At 38.4% G+C, this 27,952-nt stretch overlaps 1 long non-coding RNA gene across 2 annotated transcripts in view; it reads right to left on the reverse strand.

Moving 5' to 3' along the window:
* Positions 1 to 3,824: 3,824 nt before the first annotated feature.
* The window catches only part of LOC125163315 (uncharacterized), a 215,990-nt gene continuing 191,862 nt past the window's right edge, over positions 3,825 to 27,952 (reverse strand). The window contains exon 5 of one of the 2 annotated variants that reach the window (XR_007151403.1): positions 3,825 to 4,022. This is a non-coding gene — a long non-coding RNA (uncharacterized LOC125163315). Of the gene's footprint in view, positions 4,023 to 27,518; positions 27,868 to 27,952 lie in introns of those variants that run through there. The other variant, XR_007151402.1, reaches the window with a different exon arrangement.

The raw sequence follows: 27,952 nt of genomic DNA on the forward strand, positions 1-27,952 counted from the left end.
AACCAGAACATGATGCAGAGGCCTCCCTTGTTCTGGCCACCACCCCAAATTGGCAGATTTTCAAGTCAGTCTACAAATGTGTTGAGCAATATTCCACACTATGTTCTCTCTGATATATGAAGAGTTTTATCAAGTATTGTGCTTATTTCTTAGTAGTAAGAAGTATAAAGCGAAATAACTTGTTTTCCTTTTTTTTTTTTTTTTTACCTTGGAGAGTGTATCCCAGAATGCCCTAGACTATTGGTTACCAAAAATTTTGAAGCTCTCTAAATATGTACAGAGTATTTCTCATTCTTTATCACTCTTGTATCCCACCGGATCTTATCCAGAATTCTTTTCACTTCCTATTCACCAGATTTAATTTTCATGATGTCATCACCATAAGAGATCAGCATGATACTCTGCAGAATGTCAAGATTATCAAGGTTCCTTATGATTTTAATAAGATAGAGCGAGGAAAGTTAGCAAAATCCTAAAACAAGACTATGTATTTGTTTTGCAGTTTATTCTAGGTGAATGAAAAGACCTTTTTTTTTTATGGGCAATGAAAGAGTGCATATGCTATATCAGTAACTGTATGCCAAACTTCAGAGGTCTATTCTAGTAAAAATCCTACTCCTGACACATTGGCTGTGATTGAGGCTGCCAATTGGTAAAGTTTATGTAGTCCATCATAATCTTCCATGTTCTGTCCTATTTTCACAAGGACCAAACTGGTCAATTCAATGAGGACGTGATGAGGACTACTGCCTCTGCATTCCTTAAGTCTTTGAGGGTGACACTAATTTCTGCCCTTTTATCCTCCTGAATTCAAAGCAAGTTTTTATTCTAATAGAAAGTGTTGCTTCTTAGGGCTGTCAGCATGCTTGTTTACTCATTCATAGACATTACAAGCTTGCCTTGAACCCATTTTGAGTATTAGTGAATTCCCATGCATTGGGAGTCCCCTGAAATTGTGTGCTCATGGCAAACACTATATACAATCAGTGAGAAAAACAATGGGGTGTATGTCTCTTCTCTCTTCATTGTCCATCAAACTTTACTTACAAAACCCAAATTCAAAGAATTTCAAGAAGACTGACTATGCCAGGGCATTCAACCAAGCATGGAGCCCTTCTAAACATGGGGTTCTGGGAGACTGCAGAGGTTGCATGACCATGAGGTTGTCCCTGGCCACAACCTGACATAGTGGAGTTGTCAAGGGTGATTGCAGAACCTCACTTAATGGGAGGTCATACAAAATTTTCCCTAAGACCTAACCCGGTTTCCCTAAGAAGCATCACGTTACTAAAGAATATCTTTTTGCAAATTAGAAAATTCTTTAATACTTTTTTGTGCCTTTTTAAAAATAATTGCTCTGATTTAAATTCAAATGGCACGAAAATAATGTATTAGTTAATTTTGTTTGTTTATGGATATTTTGTATCTAGGAGTTTTACCAAACTTTTGGGCTGCAGCCAGATAAGAGCTATACTTGGGCTGACTCCCAGTTCCGAAGATTGTGGATCCAAGCCCAAAGTTTAAGGTCAAGGACTAGGGACTCTTTGGCTGCTTGGAACTATTAGAATAGAGAAAGAAAGGGCCCCAGTGACCTAAACATTGAAAAGAGAAATCTTAAAGCCCACTGATTTGTAGCACCTCATTTCCTACCACATTGAGCTCTCACAAGGGGAATCCATTAGATTTTAGAATAGAAGGAAATCCGTCACATGTATAAGTTCTTGCTTTTAAACTTCTGGTTAAATATGAAGGAGATAATGCTTGGTAGTCAAGGGTAAAGGGAAGATTAAATGATCTAGATCGACCAAAGGGAATCTGGCCATAGAACTATGAACACAGGGAGAATAGCAGATAATTATAAACTTGTGTGTTTTGTAAATGACTTTAGGTCTAATGCCAGGTCCACGAGTCTATGAGAGCCATACTGTCTTGTATTTTATTAGATTTTGCAACAGCAGTAATGGGTTGGGTTATTTAGCCACCTTCCCTCATTTGACCTAAGACTATTAGGAAAATGACCATAACATTCCCAATATCTCTGGAAGACAAGAGAAAACTGTCACTCAACTATATGAAGGGTGAGACGACAGTTTAGGTAGATAAGAATGATTACACAGTAGGCAGAGATTTGGGCAATGAAAAAGCTAAAAGTAAATTCTAAGTTTCCTGCCCTCCAAACCATGCTCTCCATTCAAATACATTTTGGTCTGTATTTTAGGTGATTTTCTCTGTGGTCTTAAATGGGTTTTTACAAGGTCTGTGGAGTTTCTACATGCTGTTACATATGTTTTAGTAATGCTGATGTTAAGTTTTGCATGTGTTTTATTTTATTCCCCTAGTAGTCTTAAAAGTAGGACAAGAATTATTTAAAGGGGAAAAGAGATTATTATTTCAGTTTAAGAGTCTCAATGGAATGGGGAAAACTTGGAAAGTGTAAAGAGTTCTATATTCCTATTAAGTGTGATTCAAAGCCACCCTTGGTTTTACACTATCTCTATCTATAATTTTACTTCTCCCTAGCATTTTTTTCAGACTTGCACAGCAGCTAATCCTCATAAAGGAAAAGCCACACATGAAATTTAAACTCCAACACTTTCGCTAAAATTCCTGTAGGAAAACATCTTCTCCCTCTCCATGACTTTATGAAATTGACTGCATGGAATATAGTCAAATTTCTCCTTTCAATATTCACTTTTGGAGGGAATCCAAGCATTAACTAAGAAATGTATAGAAAATCAGGGGTGATTGGACATAGATTATCTGGAATATGCTTTTGTGGTCTTTAGAAGTTAACACTTCATGGAGGGAAACATTATTAGGGCAAAAAAAAAAAACTCTAACAACATGCACATCAAATTTAGCTACTTATCTAGTCTAATAAATATCAGTGTATGAGAACCATACGACATGAACATCTGTACTTGTAAAGAATTCCAAAGAAGCCCTGTGAACAGGGCCACATTTTAAGTTTTGTGCAAAAAGTCATCAGATATTAGAAGGCTTCCCGAGTTTTCTCCCCAAAATAGAAATTAAAAAATAAGAATTTTATTTGTTTTATTTTTTCTTCAAATAGAAATAAAAAATAAGAATCTTACTTTCTTCCCAAATGAGAAATAAAAACAGAAATTTTCTCCCCAGATTATTTGTTAGTAGGAAGCAGAAGGGAAAGAGGAAGGCTTATGGACAAAACCCCTTTTTTGGTCTGAGTCATCAAACCCTGAAATGTTCAAGTCAAAAAGCAAGACCAGTGGATTTCACACTGTCATACTTCAGCTCTCGGGTATCTCAGAGGCCATGGTGGAGAACAAAGGAAAGACCATGGAGCGACCAGCTCATGACTCCCATTTCAGATGCCTAGGTTTTCCTGTTCATCAGTCTTACCTGGGAATCTGCATAAACTAATGGGAGAAAAAAAGAATTTTTTGAAAAGAAGTTTGAAAACTACTGATATAATAAATTCTTTCATTTTTTTTAGGTAAATAAATTGAGACCAAGAGAGGGAATGATGACTTTTTCTTATCATGTGGTTACTCATCATAGTACTATAGATAACTCTAGAAGTCTCAATGACCCACCAGCAATAGTATTTAGACCACATAAACTTGTGATGTATGAACGCTATAGTCCCATTTCATGTACTGCCTCCTCCTTCCTCATGTTCCATTTGCTTACATCCCCATTAGGTTACTAAAGCAGAGGGTTACATCCCCATTAGGTTACTAAAGTAGGTGACTGCTAGTCACCTATCCAGGATCAAGTATCCCCCCTCTCCTTAATAACAGAACCCCGGTTTTATTGCCGAACATAACATACCCAGCTGAAGCACTGCATTTCCAAGCCTCTTTTGCAGTTAGAGGTGACTTTGACACTGAGTTCGGACTAGTGAGATGAAAGCAGAATTATGGTGTGGGACAGCCGAGAAGTCTCTTTAAAGGGAGTCAGCCCAGTGTAGACGTGGGCCTTTTTTTCCCTTCCTTCTTTCTTCTCTTGAGAGTCTGGGGTGTAAACTTGACAGCTGAAGCCTACAGTGGCAGAGCAGACACAAGAGGTACCTTGGTTTCAGATGATTTCTAGAGGCCTCCATACCCGCCCTCTTTTATTTAGAAGAGTTAAATCTTTGTGTGTTTAAACCACTTAGTGACCTTCACACATACTTAACACCTTATCTATGCTGGTGCTTTCCAGAAAACAACTGGTCTTTCTTCTTATACCCATTATGAATAAAAAGTAATTACTTCTCTGTTTCATTCTCTCAGAGTCTGGGGCCTTTTAAGATTACTTAATAATATTTTCAATAATGACGGACAATTAAGATTTCTTCTTCCAGATAACATTTATCAGGGACATTCAGCACCTTTCTTTTTATTTTGTATTTATTATGTTCTTATTCAGTAAATATGGGCATGTCTTATCTAGTCACAACATTAATTGAAATATGTAATTATCAAGAATGCAACTTCCCTCCAAATAAGCAAAAGAAAATTTAAAAATAGAAAAGAAATTACATAAATGGAATTGTTCAGAGGAATCATTTGAATTACAAAAAAAATTTTCTTAAGTACAGTTGACTCACAATGTTACGCTAGTTTCAGGTATACAACATAATGATTCAACTTCTGTATATATTATGTTATGCTCACCATGAATGTAGCTACCATCTGTCACCATACAACGCTATTATGATACCACTGACTATATTTTCTATGCTACGCCTTTTATTCCTGTGACTTATTCATTCCATAACTGGAATATATTCATATTGGAATATATGGAATGTATTCCATAACTGTATATCCCATTCCCCTTCACCCATTTTGCTTATCTCCCACCTGCCCTCTCTCTGGCAAAAATCAGTTTGTTGTCTATATTTATAGGTCTCTGCCTTTTATTTATTTACTCATTTGTTGTGTTTTTTTTTATTCCACATATGAGTGAAATCATGGTATTTGTCTTTCTCAGTCTGACTTATTTCACTTAACATAATGCCCTCTATGCCCATCCATGTTGTCACATATGGCAAGAGCCATCCTTTTTTATGGCTGCATAATATTCCTGTGTGTGTGTGTGTGTGTGTGTGTGTGTGTGTGTCTTCCTTATCCTTTCATCTACTGATGAACACTTAGGTTGCTTCCATTATCTTGGTTATTGTAAATAATGCTGCAATAAACATAGGGGTGCATCTATCTTTTTGAATTAGTGTTTTTGTTGTCTTTGAGTAAATACCAGTAGTAGAATTATTAGATCATATGGTATTTCTATTTTTAGTCTTTTGAGGAAACTCCATACTATTTTCTACAGTGATTATACCAGTTTTCATTCCCACCAACAGTGGATGAAAGTTCCTTTTTCTCCACATCCTTGCCAACACTCTTGTTATTTCTTGTCTTTTCAATTTTAACCACATTTAAGATTTTGATTTATAGTTCAGAATTTTGAACAGAATGTAGGCTAAATAGAAAGATATTTTTATAGTAAGGGGATGTTTATTCTCCCCTTGGATTTTACCTCACAAACAGCCATTTGGTGAAAGTTCTTGGTTTTAAAATACAGGCTAGAGGAAAACCCAAGTGTTTTACTTTGAAATTATTAGAAACTTTGAAATTCTACCAACTATTCAGGGTGGTTATTAAAAGTTATGTTTTCAGTGCTTTCAGCTACTATCTAAATTCTGAGAATAACTTGTACCTTCAAAACTTGAAATAAACATGTAGAAACTCTTTTTTTTTTTTAATTTTTTTTCAACGTTTTTTATTTATTTTTGGGACAGAGAGAGACAGAGCATGAACAGGGGAGGGGCAGAGAGAGAGGGAGACACAGAATCGGAAACAGGCTCCAGGCTCTGAGCCATCAGCCCAGAGCCCGACGCGGGGCTCGAACTCACGGACTCCGAGATTGTGACCTGGCTGAAGTCGGCCGCTTAACCGACTGCGCCACCCAGGCGCCCCCGAAACTCTTAAAGACATAAGATCTGTCAATAAATACAACGCACACCAAAGACACTTCTGACTTTAGAATCAAGACACAGGCGGTTAAAGCTAGATATACTTGTGAGAGTGTGCAGTGCAATTTCCTCATTTCTCCTTTGTGTTAGTGGGTAGAACAAAATGAGAACCTCAGTTTTCTGCTGACTACTTTATTTTTTCCCTTATCTTAGACTATCTGCTTTTAAGCGCAAGAAGGCTATGTTGGGCACATGCCAATAGAAAATAAAGGAAAAGGAAGAAACAGATTGGACTCTAGATCCTACACTGGCTTCAGACCTTTATGAATCTTCTGATATCCGTGGCCTTTCCTGCCTTACAAGTATTCTGAGGGTTTAGTCAGTCAATAAAAGAAGGAAGGGAAGGTATGTTCTCAGCTATTAGTAGTTAGTCCTTTCTGAGTCTTATTTCACAGGGAACTTATCATTTTCTGAAATAAAATAGATGACCCTTATAAGGTGAGAGAATGACTTCCAGGTACCATCTTGAAGATCATGTGTTCTTTTCTAGCCTAGGAAGGGTAAGTTTTCCCACAACTTTGCTAGTGGAGGCAGTGGTAGAGGTAGATATTACAATATTTAATATTTGTTTTCCCTTTTATACTCTTAAGTCCCTTCAGGACAGAGAACTGACAAAATTTATCTTTGAGTCCAAGGAAATATTAACCAGCACAGTGCCTGGCACCTACCTATTGTGTGTTTCCATCATGAAAATTGTGATGTTAATCCCTAGATAGGTTTTGACATTCATTTAATCAGTTTTGTGCTAGAGTTGAGTTCTTGGTTTATGTTGTGTGTTCGATTTACCTCAGGAGACCAAGAAAAAAAATCCATTCACCTAAAAACCAACAGCTATTCCTACTGTGTCCCAGGTATGGAAGATAAAGACTAGGCCCTTCAAAGTTCCTACAGGCTAGTAAAAATGTACAGCATTTTCCACATGCACAAAATTATGGAGGTAACCTTTATAAAGTTATTTGTATAAAGGATATCCTTATAAACACTAAGTTGTCTCATGAGAAGAAGCAAGGGGACCAACTTTCTTAGAACAGAGGGCTCAGATTGGAGCCATAATGAGAAATAAATTAGAACTGACAAAGGGCTCCATTTGAGCAAAGGCCTTAACTATCAGCATGAGAGTTTGACCCTGTTCTGCTTAGCAACACCGAGCCATGGAAGACTTTTTTATTTTTTTATTTTTTTATTTAAAAAAATTTTTTTTTAACGTTTATTTATTTTTGAGACAGAGAGAGACAGAGCATGAACGGGGGAGGGTCAGAGAGAGAGGGAAACACAGAATCTGAAACAGGCTCCAGGCTCTGAACAGTCAGCACAGAGCCCGACGCGGGGCTCGAACTCACATACCGCGAGATCATGACCTGAGCCGAAGTCAGACGCTTAACCGACTGAGCCGCCCAGGCGCCCCCATGGAAGACTTTTAAACATGGAAGTGACAAAATGAATGTTGTATTTCAGACACATCCTGGAGTGTAGAATAGATAAGCAGCAGAAAGTCTCTATAGTCAGATAGACTAGGTAGTTGTTAATTTCTATCATCAGGGCCTGCATTGAATTTAAAATTGAAAAACACAAATTCATTCATTCAGAAAATATTTATTAAGCACCTTATTTGGGCTGGACCTTAAGTTAAGAATTGAGGATACACCTATGTTTCTGCCTTGTAGAACATACATACCAGTAGAAAGTAGTGGTGTGTGCGTGTGTGTGTGTGTGTGTGTGTGTAAAAGAGAGAGCAGTATTTAATTGAAGAAATGGAGAATGACATAAGGAAAGCAAATTTGGTACAGAAGATGTAAACCTTATCAAAAACATGCTTAACCTCCCTCACCTGAAATCAGAGAAGCGGGTATTAAAACCATAATGAAATAACAGACTGGCAATATCTTTAATAGGTTGACAAATAGCAGATGTTAGTAAAGATATGAAATGATAGAAACTGGAATGCATATATGAGTATATGAGTATATATTAGTATGTATTGTATGAGTATAATATATGAGTATGAGTATATATGAGAATATATTAGTATAAACACCATCATGAACAATTTGACAATGTCTTATAAAGTTGAAAGTATACATTATTTAACAAAGATGAAATCCACCAACATATCTGTTGATAAAAGAATGGAAGAATAAATGAAATACTAATCACAAATGAAAACTAATGGGCTGAAACTATATCTATCAATGTGCAGGAATCTTTATATATGATGTTGAGTGGAAAAAGCAAATTATAGAAAAATATGAGCAAAAAATCATTTATATGAAGTTTATAAACATACAAGTTAATAGTATATACTAATTTTACTCAAAGAAATGCTTGAGGATAAAAAGCATGTAATTTAGGACAGAGATACTTTCAGAGGCCTGGGGAGATAAGATTGGGGGTAATACAGACAGACTTTAATTTTATGCATTATTTTTTTATTTCTTATATTGGATAACAGACTAAGAATTCAGTGTATTTTTGTTCATTGTATTATATATCTTTCTTTATATCTTAAATGATTCCTAATAAACTTTAAAAAGCCTTACTCATAATATGATATGCACATCACAGACATCCTGCAGCAGCCTAATGGTAAGAGACTGGCTGGTAATATACTGGTTTTCAGGAAATTTCTGACAATGACAAATTTCTACAATGACAAATTTCCCTATTACTTAAGAATAATGACTATTGACTGGGCACTCTGAAATTTCCAGGGAATTAACTAGAGCTACCAAGCACTGTCCCTCTGGAAGATGATGCTTTCTTATGTAAGAATGTATTTGAGAAGTGTCTTAGAAATGGTCTATTTCTTTCTTTCTTTTTTCTAACATTTATTTATTTTTGACAGAGAGAGACAGAGCATGAATGGGACGGCCAGAGAGAGAAGGAGACACAGAATCCAAAACAGGCTCCAGGCTCTGAGCTGTCAGCACAGAGTCCGGCATAGGGCTTGAACCCGTGAACTGTGAGACCATGACCTGAGCTGAAGTTGGACACTTAACCGACTGAGCCACCCAAGAAACCCTGAAATGGTCTATTGCTTGACCACATCCATATAATAAAACATACCTAGGCAAAATATTGACTTTGATGATGCAAGCTAATGTTCTGCCTATAAACTGGCAAAGGTATTGCTAAGCCTATTTAAGGACTTAACATAGGTTCAATTTTCCTATTTCCTGACAAAATAACGATGATGGATGGGTCTGAGTCTTCCCTAGAGTGGCCCAGAGTCTCTGGAGATGGAGCTTTCACTATAAGGAATGTTCTTCCCTACCCCACTCCAAGGTCAATACAAAATCCAGCCTTGGATTTCGCATTAGGTGGCTCCTGGCTGCCTGTTTCAGGCTGTCAGTCTCCCCTTTGTATACAATATGGCTGAGTTGTCTTCTGGGTGGTGTCTCCCTCTAAAGACAGAGTCAGGTTTCTCATTAGTTTGCAAAATAGCTTACTGCACTAACTGTATTCTCAGCTGAAATTCCCAACACTGGATGAGTCACTCTGAAGATCCTGTTGAAGCCAGTTTGAGCAGCTTTCTCATGTTTACAGCACAGAAAAATCAAAAGCGTAACATTTGGAGTATGACCTGCACTTTAGATGCATCCACTTGGACCGATGGGTACTTGACCAGCCGAGGGTTTATTGGACTGCTCTCTTCTTTTAATTATAAACTATTGAAATCCACCCAAGAGTTCTGACTGAAATCCGGTGACTGGAGTTATAATAAAATCAGAATTTCTGTGTTTTTCTGGGAGGGAGGCAAGGCAGGGATGTTAGAGCCACTCAATAAGCACTAAATAAATCATGTTCCCTTGCTCTGGTGCAAAGGGACCTAGCACTTCCTCTGCTAGGCCCAGCTGATCGACCTCTATAAAAATCTTAGCAGGCACTTGCGTCCCAGCAGGAGCTGTACTGGGATGAAATCATGGAGTGCCTGAGGACAGCACCCCCCTCCCCATTCCCATGGCAACTGTCAATCTCATAGGAACAGAAAAGATGTCTTAGGTTTGGGATTTCTTTTGGAATGCTCTCTGGGATGGAAGTGCCTTATTAAATTTCAAAGATTCAAGACTCAGGGGAAAAGATCTGCTCTTCTATTGTAATGGTAGGGAAGTGTGCCATTTTCTTTTTATTGGGAAAAAAACCTTGGCCAGTTGATGGAAATTATAGGTTGGCATATTTGCTCAAAATAATACAGAGTTATTTACAGAAGTAGTACCGCTTGGTAATCGGGTGTCCTATCTCAGAAATTCAAGCATTCTCTGACATTGAAATAATGCAAGCAGAGGACGGATGTCTAATAATCAAAGATGATATAAGCAAACAAAACAAACAAACTACTGAACTGAATGAGGTCCTTGAGAACACTGAGATCATGTTAAACATAAAGCTTGAGTTGAATCTACTGGGATTCATGACTTATGAAAGTATCCCTTCATGCTTACAGATCTCTAAAAGGAATAAACTGAATATGCAGAAAATTTAGAGAACCAAAAGAAATAACATAGGGTAGGTAGAAATGCAGGGAACATTGGACAGAGGTTCTGTGATATCTGGTTTTGTCTTTGTTACTAGGTGGCTGAGTAAACTTGGACTAGTCATTTGAACATTCTTTTTTCTTAATGTTTACTTACTTATTTTGAGAGAGAGAGAGAACGAGTGGCGAGGAGGGCAGAGAGCGCAAAAGAGAATCCAAAGCAGTCTCCATGCTCACCTTGAAGCCCGACCTGGGGCTCAATCTCACAAACCGTGAGATCATGACTGAGCCCAAATCAAGGGTCACATGCTTAACCAACTGAACCACCCAGATGCCCTTGAACATTCTTAAGCCTAGGTTTCCTCATGTGGGTACAATGAGGAAACTGGACTAGAGGTTTTCAAATACCTGTCCTTACTCTCAGAACCTAGGACTTACATCCTTGACAGGACTGAGAGGAGAGAGCTACAGAGCCATGTCAGGAAGAGAAATTCAGCATTACTGATTTCTGAAGACAGGCCTCAACTAGAGAAGGTATCAGGTGGAAGGAAATGATAAAGTGATGAATTTGTCCTCTAAAAACAGAGAAACTTGATGACCACTCCAGAACTTTGACTTCTTTTCTTTTTTTTTTTTAATTTTTTTTCAATGTTTATTTATTTTTGGGACAGAGAGAGACAGAGCATGAACGGGGGAGGGGCAGAGAGAGAGGGAGACACAGAATCGGAAGCAGGCTCCAGGCTCTGAGCCATCAGCCCAGAGCCTGACGCAGGGCTCGAACTCACGGACCGCGAGATCGTGACCTGGCTGAAGTCGGACGCTCAACCGACTGCGCCACCCAGGCGCCCCAGAACTTTGACTTCTTGATGTACGCCTTTTCAAACAAAAAAAGAAACACTTAAATGCCAGTTAGTTCTGTCTTCATGTATTTTCTCTTCTGTTGTATTCTTTAAATTTTTTTAACGTTTACTTATTTTTGAGAGACAGAGTGAGACAGCGCATGAACGGGGGAGGGGCAGACAGAGAGGGAGACACAGAATCCGAAGCAGGCTCCAGGCTCTGAGCTGTCAGCACAGAGCCCGACACTGGACCTGAACTCACAAACTGTGAGATCATGACCTGAGCTAAAGTCAGAAGCTTAACGGTATGAGGCACTCAGGTGCCCCTCTTCCACTGTATTCTTGAAAGAAACTTAATATTTTTCTAGAGAAGGATAAGGTATAGATCCACACATGAATAACCGTCAGTGAAATCCTCTCCCATTTTTATTTTATTCCATATAACACAGAACAGATCGGGACATGGCATTCTGAAAATAAGTCGTCCTCCGATTGATTCTGATAGTCTCTCCTTATGTCATCATAGTCCATTATAACAACACAAGAGCAGAGAATTGCTGATACCAGTTAAGGAGGGGTTAGGAGGTCTGGTGTTGTGTGTAGGTGACTGAACCCTCCTTCAGAAGGGAGCTAAAAGTCACCTTTCATGCTTTACTCCAAAGAGCACAGGACTGTGTCTGATCTCCTAGTCCATAGATCTAACAGAGGCATGCTCACTGAGTTTAATAACCTCTCCAGGAAGGAGCTGTAGTAAAAGAATAAAATGTTTCTGCCAATGCTACAATTTTCAATGTCACAAAATCCCAGAGGTCTTCGAGGTTCAGAAAGGGTCACATTCTAGTCAAATGGAATAAATGTGAAATTGGCTTCATTTCATATCATGTAAACGTATGATAAGAAATTCAAAGATGAAATGTATGAAGCATATTGGATGAATGACAGTTTTATATTTCTAGTACATTCGATACATTTTGTCTTTATTGAACTTAGTACCACATGTGGTATCTGGACTGGAAAATTGAGCCAATTTGGTACTGTCATTTGTATTTTATAATTAGGAATGGCGTGTAATATATGGACATTTGTGCCTTTTGTTTAAGAGTCTATAATTTTGAGCCAAACAAAACCCTCAATTAGTACAGATTTAAGTCAGCAGCTTGTGAGCTAAGGAGGAAAAACTCAATGTCAAATGCCATTTCTTAATTTAACAAACATGAAATGTTTCTGCCCTGCAAGCTGTGATCTCTGGGATTTCCTGGTGTTTACATTTCACCTCGGTAAATCCCCATACTCCACATGAAAATTAGCATTACCTTTAATATTTCCAATATGATAACCTTCTCTCTGCCAAATCCAATTAGCTTTAGAAATCTAAATTTCTTCTCACATAAAAATCTTTGAAGTAATAGGGAAAAACTTGTAAATGACTAAGCAACAAACACATACTGTTTGTCATTTATAATAAGTTTACCAGAGCAAATATTGTAGGAAAAATCTTTAAAATAATTTAACTCTTAAAAAACAAGTTTGTTGTCATACATTTTTTAGTTTAGGAAAGACTATATGGCTCAAAATCCTTTTCTTTTTCTTATTTAGCGATGTGGCCTCACTGTATGTATTCATCTTTAAGATGCTCTTCATTCTTTTTCCTCTCTTCCATTTTTTAAACTTGCATTTTTCGCCTCCTACTGAGGCTTTCACTCTCCTCATCATTAGGAAATAGGAGAAATTTCATTCACTGAAAGTTGATCTCCAGCAAGGAGGGACAAAAAGAATGTTCTCCTCCATTCTCTTCCAACACCGAGGAACAAAAAGAATGTTCCTCAAATTTCTGGAGAGATTAGAGAATGGGTTATTCTTCAATAATTGGAGATTCCTTTTATAGGTCATCAGAAAACAAGACAAAGCAAATAAACACTAACAATATTGCTAAGTGACCCAATCTAAGTTCCACAAACTTAGAAAGTTTCTTGTTTCTTTGTGTTTTAAGGAGCCCAGCCTCTCCAACATGCATATGCATGCCTACCGTCCTTCAATCTCTCAATCTGTAAGCATCTAGTGCCTTATGCTCTCTTGTACGCCTGAACAAAAACCTAAAATTGTATTTTGGATTCATGCCAGAGTTGAAATGATAACAACACAAACCATTCACTATCTGGGAGTCAACTTGTATTTAATGTGGAGACAAGTTATATGTTAAAGGAATGACTTTTTCTAAGAAGATCTAATACACCCATGGGTAGGGTCATATGTCAAAGCATTGAGCCTTCTCGTTCCTTTCTCTGCCAATCTTAAAAGCCACCTATGCACGAGACCAACCACTTTTTTCTACCACAAAGACGTGGTAAACATTCAGAGAAGGTTCAAGGTCTGACCATTTACTCACAGTCATGCATTGATTCTACCAGGTAGGAAGGAGTGAGAAGTTGAAAAAAGTAGAATATTTGGAAGGGCAGGAAGAAGTCCCCTTGGCACAGTAGGATTCAACGACCCTCCCAATCAGTAGAGTAAAAACATCTAGTTTAGGTTGCAAACTACCATCCTCTGGAGTATCTTCTGATACTAGTAATGTGATTCTTTCATGGTTTGTAAAAAGGTACCCTAAAGTTAGTTTAGGAAAAAAGAGAATGGACTCTACATCATCTACTTATCACACTCCGTTTCCACTTAGGGTTGGAAGCCCCTGGAGTGACCAGCCTGGAATGTGAGGACTCATATTAACAATTTCACAGGGTTAGTTAGCCACTACTACATTCTGTCTCCTTTGCCTTAACATTCCATCTCCTAATGGTTCCATTAATTGAGACTTAATGATTCTATTATAAATGACAAAGGATGGACACTTGTTGGGTTTTCTAAAAAGACTCAACAGGGAAGATCTGTTGATTCTTTGGCAATTCCTGGAGGAAACTACTTCCTGTACCTCAACCCACTGTCAAGGCCCAAGTAAATGGAGAGACATTTTAGGCCTGTCCTGATCTTAGTTAATCTGATGTGCTCTGTGGTCACTGCTGTGTAAATGGCCTGAGGTTTAGAGGCAGAGCTACCCCATAAACCCTGCTCTCAGAAGCAGATAACAAAGATACTGTCCTTTGTGGCTTCATATCAAGTGGGAAACCATGCCAGAGAGATCAGGCCAGGGGAGGCTGGCCACTGGGAAGAATAGAAAGAAGGAATGCTTGTCACTTGATCCCTCATGGAAAAGGGGCCAAGGACACAGGCTTTCCATCACTAAGAAGGCCAGTAAAAGACCAGGTTGTTTTGGAGTGGTTAATCTCATGGAACAAGGAAAATTTCCAGCAGTCCAGGAGAAGAAGATGAAAGTATCACAGTGGAGTTTCCCAACATGACTGAGGTTTCTGTCAATGTAAACGGCATTCCTAGAATCCCCCCAGCACAGCTTCCGAATTTGACCTTTTGTGATTTGCAGCCTTAAAGCCACAAAACCAAACTGCAGTCCTTATTATACTTTGGTGCAAGAGGTCAGGAGAATTTTTATCCTTAAGGCTAATTTGCTGGATTTTGCTGGCTTAGCATTATCCATAAACTATCTGGAAAACATTTTTGATCACTCTTAATTTATTGTAAAGGTCTGGGGCTAAACCAACAGAAACTGCTCTTTGGGGGATCATTTTATGCATTGGAACCTGGAAAATTAAGAATCTGTTTAAATTAAAGTTAGTAAAACAAAGAGTCTAAAAGCAGTGGCTCTCAGGATCTTCCACGGTCTTACAATCTTCAGGCTGATGCAAAATTCAAATCATTACTGCATATTTAATGTGCAAGTGTGAATCTACACTTAAATCTTACCCAAACTTTTCAGAGAATTATCTGATGTTCACCAACCTACCCTTCAGGGTTCAGCCTCGTCCATCAAACCCTACCGTATAATCTTGCCACTCTAGCTCTTTTAAGTAGAAAAGGGTTTAGAAGCAGAGATTTGGTGCTCACAGAATTGTTCCAAGGATGAGCAGCATGGGCTTTAGGCTAAGCATCTAGGAGCACCTCTAACGACAACTCCTCACTGGCCCATCAGAGGAAAAATAGCTAACACATTCACAACACAGGCCCCCCAGGGGAGTTACGAGGCACAATACCTATCTGCAGAGCAGGAATTCAGATCTTTGGCAGACATTGCTATCACCTCCTTAGCTGTCTTTCCATGCCCACAAAATTAGTGACTGGACACTGCAAGGTGGCTACAGAAAAACCCATCTCCACCAACTGGCTTCTAACCAAAAGAAATGTGGCAGCAATCTGAAGGCTGCTATCGAACTTCTGCCTTCCAAATCTCAGGTAATTCCTCTCATTGAGGGAATCTAATGTGCATCCAGCACTCTGGTTTGAAAAGGGTTTTAAAAATGTAGTTTCTAACCTGGTACACTCTGTGGCACAGAAAAGCAACCTAGAAGTAATTTAGGACAGATGATGGTCATCAATTCAACACAGCAACCATAAACATTACTATTTTTACTAATTACTAATTACTATTAATTGGTTTTGTTTCCTACTCTCACACTGTTTTAAAAAAACATTTGGGGGGGGTGGCGCCTGGGTAGCTCAGTGGGTTAAGCGTCTGACTTTAGCTCAGGCCATGATCCCACGGTTCATGGGTTTGAGCCCCGCATCAGGCTCTGTGCTAGTAGCTTGGAGCCTGGAACCTGCTTCAGTTTCTGTGTCTCCCTCTCCCTTTGCTACTACCCCTCTTGCACTCTGTCTCTCTGTCTCTTTCTAAAAAATAAATAAACATGAAAAAAATTCTAAAAAGTATTTTGAGAATAAGGCCATATTTCCAACTTCTAAATGCCTTGACATACCTAGAAAAAATTCATGTGCAGTAAATATTTATGGGTTTATTGCTTTGCCAAATAACCCTTTTTCCCCTTAAAAACATTCCTTTGAATGTGTTTGTCAAGATATTGAATGACTTTCCTTTCTTAATAAATGGAGTATGTTCCGCATACTTTATTTAATTTACTTTTTTGGTGTATGAGCCTCTTGCAGTAATGTGAGGTCATGAGTCTGAACATTTATGATCATTGTACAGAAAAGGATGAGAGAAAGAGACAGTAGAAGGCAGACTATCTCCAGCGTGATGTGCACGGACTCCAAACCATGGTATTTCAGGAAAGGCGCATTGATCTGAATTGTCTTGGCATATTTCATCTTTCTACTAAAAGCTGAATGCATAAAAAAAATCTGAGTATTTCATTTGAATGAGTATAATGCTGGCTAATCTAAACTTAAGTTCAACAGCCTGATATCCACATATTAAACTTCTATTTCAGTATTGATTATCTGTCTAGCAAGAATTTTCCCAAAATCTTTTCTTGCAGAGGTAAGTAGGTTGCCTACAGTGGCCATTGGAAGAAGTTCATGGACCAAAAAGTCCAAGTACTATAGAAAAATTATAGTGTTAAAAGTTTTAAATTGAGGAGTCTCAACGATCCTAATTGATGTTATCCTACCCTGAATCCTGGGGACATATAGTGACTTGCCTTGGGTTACATACCTGGTTAAGTGAAAAAAACCAGAACCATTAACCCGTGTCTTCTGATTAGCTCAGGGCTCTTTTCACCACACAGTGGATTATGTACCTGTTTTTAACAGAATTGGATTTTTACTCCTGGAAAAAGAAGAAGGTTAAAGTCTACATTTATATACTAACCTTTGGGAGATTCAAGAATCTCCAAATCCATTGTCATATATGTGAACAGGTTAGCCTTTTTTTTCTTGGGATATTCCATACCCCACCCCACCCCCAGAACACACATTCCTATCTCGTTGAAGTGGTAATTTCAATATAGACATTAGCAAAGGTGTGAGAGATAACAGAAAGGGGAACGCTCAAAGTCCCTTCAGCAGCAAAATTCTGTGAATTCTAGTGTGTTCACATAATGACGCTCTCAACAAACAAGTACTTGTAGCCACATAATGGATTTCTAGCATTCACTTTGACTTAAAAATTGGGAGCCTTTTGGTGAACTCAGTTCAGTGCATGGTGACATGGACCCTCTAGAAGGGTTATCAGCACTGTCCGCTCTGATGAGGGGACTGGGGAAATGAGTGTCTTAAATATCAAGCATTGGTAGTAAATATCAGGCTAGCATAACAAATCATTTTCTGGAATTGAAAGATCATAGACTCAGCTCTTCTGGGAAGAAAGAATATACAGGAGATTTGAGGAGGGGCATGGGTGAAAGAGCCGACAAGTCAGTTAGTGGGAAACTTCCCAGGACCAGCCAAATGAGATCTTCTATTATCATCCTTCTAGTTCTTGGTGAGGCTTTTAATCTTATTTTCACTGAATTTAGTAATTATTCATATCTGCAAAGATAGAGTCCATACTGATCAATGAAACAAAGAACAATAATTAGATGATCCAATGACCTATAGAAAAGCAATTCCCCCCCAATGCCTTCTCTGCTCTCTCTCAGCATAATGTCTGAAATAATGAATGTTAGCAGCATAATAAGGTCCTTCCTTCTCTCTCAGGAGAAAATCTGATAGCAAATATATGTTGTAAACCACTGTGCTTACTAAACAGTATAAGTAAAAGTCATTAAGAAAATGCCAATTATTATGCCTTTATCAATTTAAGCTAATTTCCAGGGTTCAAAAGCCTAGTAGTCCATAATGAAAAAATACTACCAATCTCTTTTTAAAAAATTTTTTTACAATGCTTTATTTTTGAGAGAGAGACAGAGCATGAGCAGAGGAGGGGCAGAGAGAGAGACACACAAAGAAACCAAAGCAGGCTCCAGGCTCTGAGCTTTCAGCACAGAGCACCACGTGAGGCTCGAAATCACAGACCACAAGATCATGACCTGAGCAGAAGATGGATGCTTAACCAACTGAGCCACCCAGGCACCCCTCTACCAATCTCTTTTTAAAAGACTTATTAAGCATGAGATCTTTACTGGTCGGTGTTAACTTCTACAGTTAAACACTCACAACCCCATCAGGAGAGAAATAAATGGTGGCTAGTTAGAAATCTGATATTCATAGGATGGTACAAGAAAGAAAGTGGCCAACACCCATTAACCAGGAAAGTTCCTGGGAAGGAGACCTTATCTACATCAATAAATAGTATGGAGGTGAGGAATATTGAGGATTTCCGCAAAGGAAAGGCTACTTTAAAAACACACTGTACCCTAAAAGTGGAATGCTATTTTCAACAACTTTCTGGGGAGGAGAAACAATTGTCCTGAAAACACAGAAATTATATCATCGATTGAACTAATAGCAATTGAGCATTACTGTGTTAAGAACTTTACACAGAGTATTTCATCCAATCCTTACACCAAATCCAGGAGATCAGTACTGATAATAATAAAATGCACTGCTTGCTTAATATTTATAATGTGCTGGGCATTACTTTAATTATTTTATATAAATTCACTCTTTGAGCCCTCATAACAGCCCTGTGATGTAGGTAGTCATTTATCCCCATTTTATAGAGGAAAAAATGAACCATGGAGGCATTAAACAACTTATCCAAAATATCATGCCACCAAGTAGAAGAGACGGGATTTGAGCCCTAATATATCTTTGGTGATTGGATTTTCCCCCTTTTTTCCCAAACATGGATATTTATCACATCTTCATGCATTCATCTATTTAACTGATATTTGTTGAAGGCCAGTTGGACAAGCACTGGAACTGGGAAAACCTCCGTGACCAAAACTGTCCCTGTACTTACGGAGTTGTCATTCTAGCTACATCTTACTGTGCCTCATCCGAGTAAAGACTGGAATGCAGGGGACGGGGCGGCGGGGAGGATGTTAATCATGTAGAAATATACGGAAAGTGTCGTCAAGTGAAGAGACAGTTTTTACAGTCCTAGAGTAGAAGCCTGTGCTTCAGGAAGAAAATTCTGAGTGGAAGGGACAGCTTTAGCAAGTATGAGTGAAAAGGAGGACAGGGGCGCCTGGGTGGCTCAGTCGGTTAAGCATCCCACTTCCACTCAGGTCATGATCTCTCGGTTTGTGAGTTCGAGCCCTGCCTCAGGCTCTGAGCTGACAGCTCAGAGCCTAGAGCCTGCTTCGGATTCTGTGTCTCCCTCTCTCTCTGCCCCCCCCCCCCCATTTGCACTCTGTCTCTCTCTCTAAAAAATAAAAAATAGACATTAAGGAAAAAAAGAAAAGGAGGACAGACAGCTGGAGTGGAGAAACAGGGCAGGGTGGTCACAGAGGCCAGATCATCTGAGCAAGCATGTCGGTTTCACTCTGAGTAAAACGGGAAGCCATTGCAGGGTTTTGAACAACAACAACAAGAACAAAATGACATGATCATTTCCTAAAACAATCAGTCTGAGGGCAGCTGGGTGGCTCAGTTGGTTAAGCATCTGACTCTTGATCTTGGCTGAGGTCATGATCTCACAGTTTGTGGGTTCAAGCCCTACGTTGGGATCTATGCTGACAGTGGGGAGCCTGCTCGGGATTCTCTCTCTCCCCCTCTCCCCCCCCCCCAAATTAATAAATAAATTTAAAAATAATTTTAAAAAATAGAGAAAAACAGTCAGTCTGCTGAATTGAGAACAGACTGTAGAGGGACAAGGGTAGAAGAAGCATGTTCTTGACAAACTGATATGGGAAAGGGTTGTGGCGGACTAGGGATGGGAGGGGAGGTCAGGAACTCAGCTTTTGGATATCCTGACTCCAGGATGCTCCCTAGACTTCTGAGTGGAAGTGATGAGTAGGTAGTGGATAGGACTTTGGGAGAGAGATCTCGGCTAAAGACATAGCATTTGGAGTTCGCAGCGCATACCTGGAACTGAAAACCAAGTGGCTTGGGGAAATTAATAAGCTACTGGAGGGAAGGCCTGAGGACTAACTCTGGCCACTCCATCATCAGGAGGAAGAACCAGCAAGGGAAACTGAGAAGGAAAGAACAAAGCAGTGACGCAAGAAAAAATAAATGGGAGTTTGGTGCTCTGCAGGCCAGTAGAAAACATACGTCAAAGGGGATTTTTTTTCCTTTGTAACTAACCCCTTGGTAAACAGGTCTTACTCACTGTTCGATTGCTTTTTATTCATAACTGATAGCTATCATTGCCATTATGGTTGCGCTCGCTCCTGAACCTGCAGCCAGCGTGGGGCTGGCTGGTGCAGGATGACTGAGGCTTGGCTGATTCAGCTCTGCTCCACACAGTCTCTCATGATCCATAGGGCTAGCACAGACTCGTTCCCATAGCAACAGGCAGGGATCCCAGAGAGAGCGAGCAAGTCACAGAGCAAGTCACAAGGTAAACCTCTATTCAAGGTATAGTAAGTAGAGTCTGTCTCTTGATGAGATAAACTACAAATCACATGGCAGAGGGCATGGATAGAGAGGACTGAACATTTGGGGGTAGTTTGCAATCCCTACTGCTTACCACTCTGAAGCCCCAGGCTCTGCAAGAAACTCCCTGCTCAATCCCAGGAACCATACTGTGACGGCGATGCCCTCCCTGTCAAGACTGCCTTCCGCATCTTCTGTGCCTTTCTAGATCCAAGCCTTTCTCTTAACTTTTTGAGAGACACAGCATGAGCAGGGAAGGGGGAGGGAGAGGGAGACACAGAATCCAAAGCAGGCTCCAGGCTCTGAGCTGTCAGCACAGAGTCTAATGCAGCCCTCGAACTCACGAACTGCGAGATCATGACCTGAGCTGAAGTCGGACGCTCGACCAACTGAGCCACCCAGGCACCCCTAAGCCTTTCTCTTAAGTCAGCTCAGCCTCCCTCACCTTCTTTTCAGACCATTCTTGTCGATACTCCCCTCTCCCTCCCTGAGCTCCTACAGCCCTTGAAACTAGAGGCCCAGAAAATATGTTAAAGAGACTAAGTGGGAGCCTGGCATACAGCAAGCACCCAGTGAGTGGTAGTGATTGCCATTATTCTTCTTTAACACATATAAATCATCTGAAAATGTCCTCTACTTATTTTTCAACAGTCATCTTATCAGTCTCCCTAAGTAGGCCATACTCTCCTCTAATTGAAGGGAAATGTCTTATACATCGTTGTGTCCTAACAGTGATTGACACAGTGGGAGGCACATGGTAAGTACTCAGTAAAGCCTTGTTAATTGTTAAGGGTTGATTTAAAGTCTAAGGAGATTCTCATGATGTGGAGATTATCACGTAGTTAAAATGTCACGAAGCGACATTAATTCTGGACACGCTAAGAAAGACATGTATGGTAGAGAGAATTCAATTATTAGCAAAAGGATTATTCTCTCTAAGGAAATTATCTATTTTCTCATCCTTTCACATCACTTTTACTGGCTCACTAGTTGATATTAAAGGTGTGAAGTTAGGAGTTCAGGAAGCCTGATAAAAACAGGTATTAATCATTTTTAAGCATGCCTTATATTTTCAGCAAATACATCATCACGTCCATTGGGTAGGGTACTCTTCTCTGGAACTTCAAAACGGATCCTCCCCTTGCTCGTAAGCTTGAAAGAAAAGGGTACAATGCAGGCTCTCTCAAAATCAAGTGAGGGCCAGTGAAAGAAGAAAAAGCCAACATGCAACAGAAGGAAAATGTTAGCAAATAGGCTAAAAACTGCAATAATCTTAGTGCCTGACTGATTTTTGTGTTCTATAGCTGTGTTTGAACCATAGACTACATTATCCGCTGTCACAATTTAAGAGAAAAAAAATTAGTGGAGTATTACTTTGGGGTGGGTGGTAGGTTAGTAGAGGTCAAGTGAAGAATTTCCACAGACCCAGATTTTCTTAGTTCTTTGTGGTATTAAATTCTCCCTAAAAAACATGACTGTCATGGATTTCAACATGCTCTTTTAAGAAATCAAATCAAATCAGTGTCAGATAGTCTCAACTGAATAAAGTCACAGTGAAACTTCTGCTATCTAGCAATCTAGTAACTTCTCCAAACATCACATTAAACTTGGTCTCAAAGTTACAAATATGTGGTTTATTAACTTTTTTGTGTGCAGTAGAATCTAAAATAAAATTAGAATGCCAAGTATAGAAGTTGAGACATTAGAGGCATCAAGGCATTTTTTATTTTTGCGAATTTCTACAGGTTTTGATTTTCTATATTTTTTAAAGTTCTGAACATCTAGTCATTCTGTAGACACCCGATTGTGTTGACTGTTGCTGAACATGACAGTTGTGTTTTTGAGATTATAGAAGCATTTAAATTGCACAAGAATACATCTGGAGACTGAAACTATGCAATGAAAAGAATGAATTCTAGTAGCTTACCATGAAATATGTATTTTGTGGCCAATTGATCAGTCCTCCTCATCCCCGTCCACTTTTCCCATGTTCTCCTGCCACACTTTGAACTCAGGAAGTATATCCTGATGCCAAGACAGGTTATATGTCCACATTCTGGGCTGCTTTTCCCATCTCCACCCTCTTCCTCTTCCAAATTATTCCTCTCACTACCAAATTAATCTCCGCCAAGTAACAGATGCATCATATTAGCCCCTTGCATAAAACCCTTCACTGGTTCAATTAGACCTTGAGAATAAAATCCAAGAACCTTATCTTGGTACTCAAGATCTCCAAGTGCTATTTTCATAGCACAACTCAAATCCTCACAAAAACGACTTCCTCTGACCGATGGGACAGAAACCGGCATGCAGCTACCCAACAGCATTTTTCCTCCTCTTCCTTTTAATGGAAACCTAATTTTTCATAACGGCACTATATCCAGTGTAAAAAAAAAAAAAAAAAAAAAGAAAGAAAAAAGAAACCTTTCCCAATCTTGTAGTGATTTTGTTCTTTCCTATAAGAGGGTAAGTGCATGTTTCTTAATAGGTCACTGGGCAAAAATGTTTAAAAGGAGACAGACGTTTGCTTTTCCCCCAGTGTTCTTTTCCAAACAACACTGTGCCAAGCCAGTTTGTACGTGAGCATTTGTGAACGTTCTTAATTATTTTCTTAAGATATATCCATGAGGGAGAAATATTTCTTGAAGCATATCAAAACTCAAGTTAATTACCTTTCAAAAAAGTACCAATTTATACCTCCTCTCACATTGTATGACATCAATTCTACATAACTTTGCAAATGTTGGCTATTTTTCTTTTACGTCTTTTCCAATTCTTGTCCTTTTTTGAAAGGTTTGACTGTGATCAAATTTATATTGTAAAAGTATCTCCAAACTTTAAAAATGCATTTTTTGCAATGTAATAGTCCTAATTACCAATCATGAAGTCCATCCCAAATACATAATTTGTCTTCACGAAGAAACCATAAAAATTCATTTAATTCCCTCATTTTCCAGCAAATACTAAGTGACTACTAATTATTCTCAATTGTTGTGACAATACTTGTATTTTCCCTTCATTTGGGAAAAATATTTTTGCCATGTAGAATTATTCCACTCCTTTGTTGTCCCATTGTCTTCTGGCTTCTCCGTTTCTGTTAAGAAGTCAACTAAAATCTTACTGCTGCTTCCCTGATAATGTATCTTTATTTTCTGGCTGCTTTTATATTTTCCTTTTAGTCTTTGTTTCTCAGCTGTTTGACTATACTGTGTGGTTTTATCTGTATTAACTTGATATTCAGTGAGCTTCATAAATCTGTGATTTGATTTTTTAATCAGTGTTGGAAAAGCCGTGACTTATTTCTTCAAATTTTATTTCTGCACAACTTTCCCTCTTTTCTGTTAGAATTCCTAATACACATATATCTACACATAGAATTCCTACTACACAAGCTCTCTGATAGCATCCTATATGTCTCTTATGCTTTGTTCTCTTGTTGTAGTTAAAGTCTTTTTTCATTGTGTACTTCAATTTACATTTTTCTATTATCCTATCTTCCAGTTTACTGATCCTTGCTTCTGCTAAGTCTAGTCCATTATTATACCCATCCAGTGTGTTCTTAATTTTGGATATTATGTTCTCAGTTCTACAGTGTATATTTAGTTCTTTTTTGGAGATCTTAAATGTCTTAACATATTTGTAATAGTATTTTTAAGATTTTGTCTACCAATTCTAAAATCTGGGTCATTTGTGGGTCTGCTTCTACTTGCTAATTATTCTTTTGAGCACGTGTTATATTTTCCTGCTTCACATTTTCTTAATGTTGTTACCATATGCCAAAAAATATGTATATAATAAAATTCTAAGTCCTAAAGATGATGTTCTTTTCCCTCAAAAAAATACATTTTCTTTCTTTTCAGAAGTTGATCAGTTATGCCAATCAGAATTTTAGCTGAATCAGAACCAGACTGCAAGTTTTCATTAATTTTCGTTTACTTTTGGTTTAAGAGAATGGCACCTATCTTGAAATTATTCCATACCCTTCCCTCAAGCAACACCTTGACTTCTAAACACTGTGAGAGCACAGGATTTTGCTCTGTCTTTCTAGCTCGGCCCCCACATTCTCTGATTCCCAATACTCAACAAAAATCCTCTAGGGGAAAACAGGCATGTGGTAAAAACTGGCTGTGTGTTTGAGACTTCTCTAGATTTCAATCTGTCATTTCCGTTTTGCACAGCTGTTAAAAGCTGTGCTGGTTTCTCTTCTGTCTCCAAGAATCTATCTACTTTGGCAAGCGAAATTTTCTGTTCATACCCAGATATGGTTGCTTCAATTTGTCCCTGTGGGAAAGAGAACACTGGTGAATAGCTACCAATTTCTGCTCACCTAGAAAGAGCTTCTTCCTCTCTGGATTTAGTATTTTTGCCTAGTCTGCATGTGAAGCCCTCCAAATTATCCAGTTTTGTCTAGTTGTTTTCATGGGAGAAATGGTCCATCAGAAACTTTACATTCTAACTAGAAATGGAACTGCTTTGTTCCTTAATTTCGGGAGATTTCAGAAGGCATAGTTCACAAATGGCGGATAGTTCTAGAGTAGATATTAAACTTCAGACATGGCATGTTCTTGTCTACTAACATTGGAAAAAAGACACTCGAGACTGATAAATATGGTTGTACTATCTCTGCCAATGTGCCCTTTTACACCTTGTGACATGTAACTACAATGGCCGAAAATAAATTGGCCTAGTGTAATAGCTTCTAACAAAGGGTGAATTTTGTCATAAATCAAAGGTAGGTGCAGCACAGATCATCATGACATGTTGTAATGGCCTCATATGTCCTCATTTAAGTCTGCACGAGCTTGGCTGGGGCGAGGATATTATTAATAATCATTATTAGTTTTTAATGGTATCAGCTCTTTTTTCCCTTAAATATTACATTTGAATAATGAAACTTGAAAGTTTTTGTTTACTAATATTTTGTAAAACTCCATGTAAAATAATCTCTATGTTTGTTCCACTAATTCAACTTGTACTTTTCCATTAGTATGGCATTTCCAAAGACCGTACCACAGGATGCCTATTTCCATTGATAATTCATAGGAAAGCATTCCTTAGATACATGTGTCTGAGAAATACTACATACTGAATCCCCTTTTTTATATTTTCAGTGAACATTAGTATATTAGGAGATCTGAAAAGTGTTTGCAGTAACGCTTTTTACTTGAACTTAGTACTTTATGCATTTTAAAGTAACATCTATTAATATACTTTGAATCTAGTGTTCTATGGAACATCCTTTGGAAAATGTTTTTCTAGGAGCACCTGGGTGGCTCAGTCAGTTAAGTGTCTGACTCTTGATTTCAGCTTAGGTCATGATCTCACATTTCGTGAGTTTGAGGCCCACATCTGGCTGACAGCTTGGGATTCTCTGTCTCCGTCTCTCTCTCTGCACCCCCCACACTTGCTCTCCATCTCTCTCTTGCAAAAACTAATACATATTTTTTTAAAATTTTTAAAAAGGTATATGTTTTAAAAAAAAAATGTAATGAAGTGGGACACCTGGGTGGCTCAGTCAGTTAGGTGTCTGACTTCAGCTCAGGACATGATCTCACAGCTCATGTGTTTGAGTCCCCCATCGGGCTCCATACTGACAGCTCGGAGTCTGGAGCCTGCTTCGGATTCTGTCTCCGTCTCTCTTTGCCCCTCTCCCACTCACACACACACACACACTCTCTCTCTCTCAAATATAAACTTAAAAACTTGTTTTTAATAATAAAAGAAAATAATGTAATGAAGTTAATAAAGATAAGTCTACAAATTCTTCAACTTAATTGAGGGATAGATAGTTCTATTGTTATATATAATACAGCTTAGACATCTCTGTGTCTTTTGCAGAAATTTGAGATGTAACTCCACAGAATTTGGACTGTAACTGCATTCTTTATAAGACTTCTTGAGCATTTTTAAAGTTGATTTTGAATGGCAATGTAGTCCTCTTTTATAGAACGTATCAGTCTGCATGCCCTTTCATACATCTGAAAGATCTATAGATATTAATTGGGTATTTCCTTAGGTTTTCTAATTCTATTGGCAAGACTTCTATGTCTGACAATATAATCTTAAATAGAAGCTGCTGCTTTAATTTCTGTGAAATCAGATGGACAAGTCTTGCTAGAGTTTATTTTTAGCTATTATAAATGTCAAAATTTATCCAGTCAAAAGAATCACTGGAGTGTTTCATTGTGGATTCCATACACAAGGATGATCCAATTCCCTGATGTCATCTGGGAAATTTCCAATTTTTAGAAACACAATACAACAATTATCACACCTGATGGTTGTTGATTCTGTTGGTGAAACTTGAATCTCTGAGCACTACTGGTGGTGTTGACGTTTCTTCTGCCTGGATGTCTTCCCTTGAACATTCTTCTTGGTTAATTCCTATTCCTCCTTGAAGTTTTGATTTAAATGTTTCTTTCTCAGGAAGAATTTGTATGACTTCTCTCCCCAAAGCAACTCCAAATAGAAAACTAAACTTGTTCTTTTTCACAGCAGCCTGTTTTTTAATAATTGTATTTTTATTTGGGTTTGTAAATATCTAATATCTGTCTCTCCCGCAAGACCCTACAAGGGAGCATTATAAGGGCAGAGATTTTGTCTGTTTTTTCCCCCACTGGAGTGTAATCAATAACAGTTTTGACACATAGCAGTTACTTGATAAATATCTGTTAAATGAACATTTAACATTCTTTCATGTGATCATACATTTTAGTCCCTAGCAGAAACATGTTTGAACTGAACGGCCTTCCCTAGAGTATTGCCCAGTTCTGTGCAATCATCCTTTGTTTCAAGATAAAATGAAAGCTATTGATTGACTGACTGACTGTGAATCACAACAAGCAAATTTGTTGTCATAAAATTTTCCACAAACTAGTAGTTTTAAATACAAAGATTGACTCTAATGTTAATGTGGTCACATTCAATTACACACTTAAAATATTTGAGAAACATTCGGACTTCTCTTATCCAATTTTCTTTCAACAGGATCCTTTCGGTGTCATTGAAAAGTGTGTTGGTTAACAAGGAAACAGTCATGGTGATATAGATACAATTTGCATCGCCTTCTGTGCCCATAATTAGATTGATTGTCATGGGGTGGTCTTCGTACATTTAGATAAAACTACGAGAGCCTTTACCCGGAGAAAAGGATAGTACAGATTTTCAGTCAGGCTCATGTGTCCATTTGCCTTCTAAGAATTCATAATTATGCTGGTGGCTATTCAGGATAGCATGGCTTCAGTGATAGCAGGTGCTAAAACTTGCCTCGAGTGCTATAAAAAAAATAACACCAGGGAATCAGAAGAAATGCAACACTGCTAATTTGTTCTAGAAAGGTAATGGGGAAAAGGAGAAGAG

This window comes from Prionailurus viverrinus, chromosome B1 (assembly GCF_022837055.1).
Source record: "Prionailurus viverrinus isolate Anna chromosome B1, UM_Priviv_1.0, whole genome shotgun sequence".
NCBI classification, from domain to species: domain Eukaryota; kingdom Metazoa; phylum Chordata; class Mammalia; order Carnivora; family Felidae; genus Prionailurus; species Prionailurus viverrinus.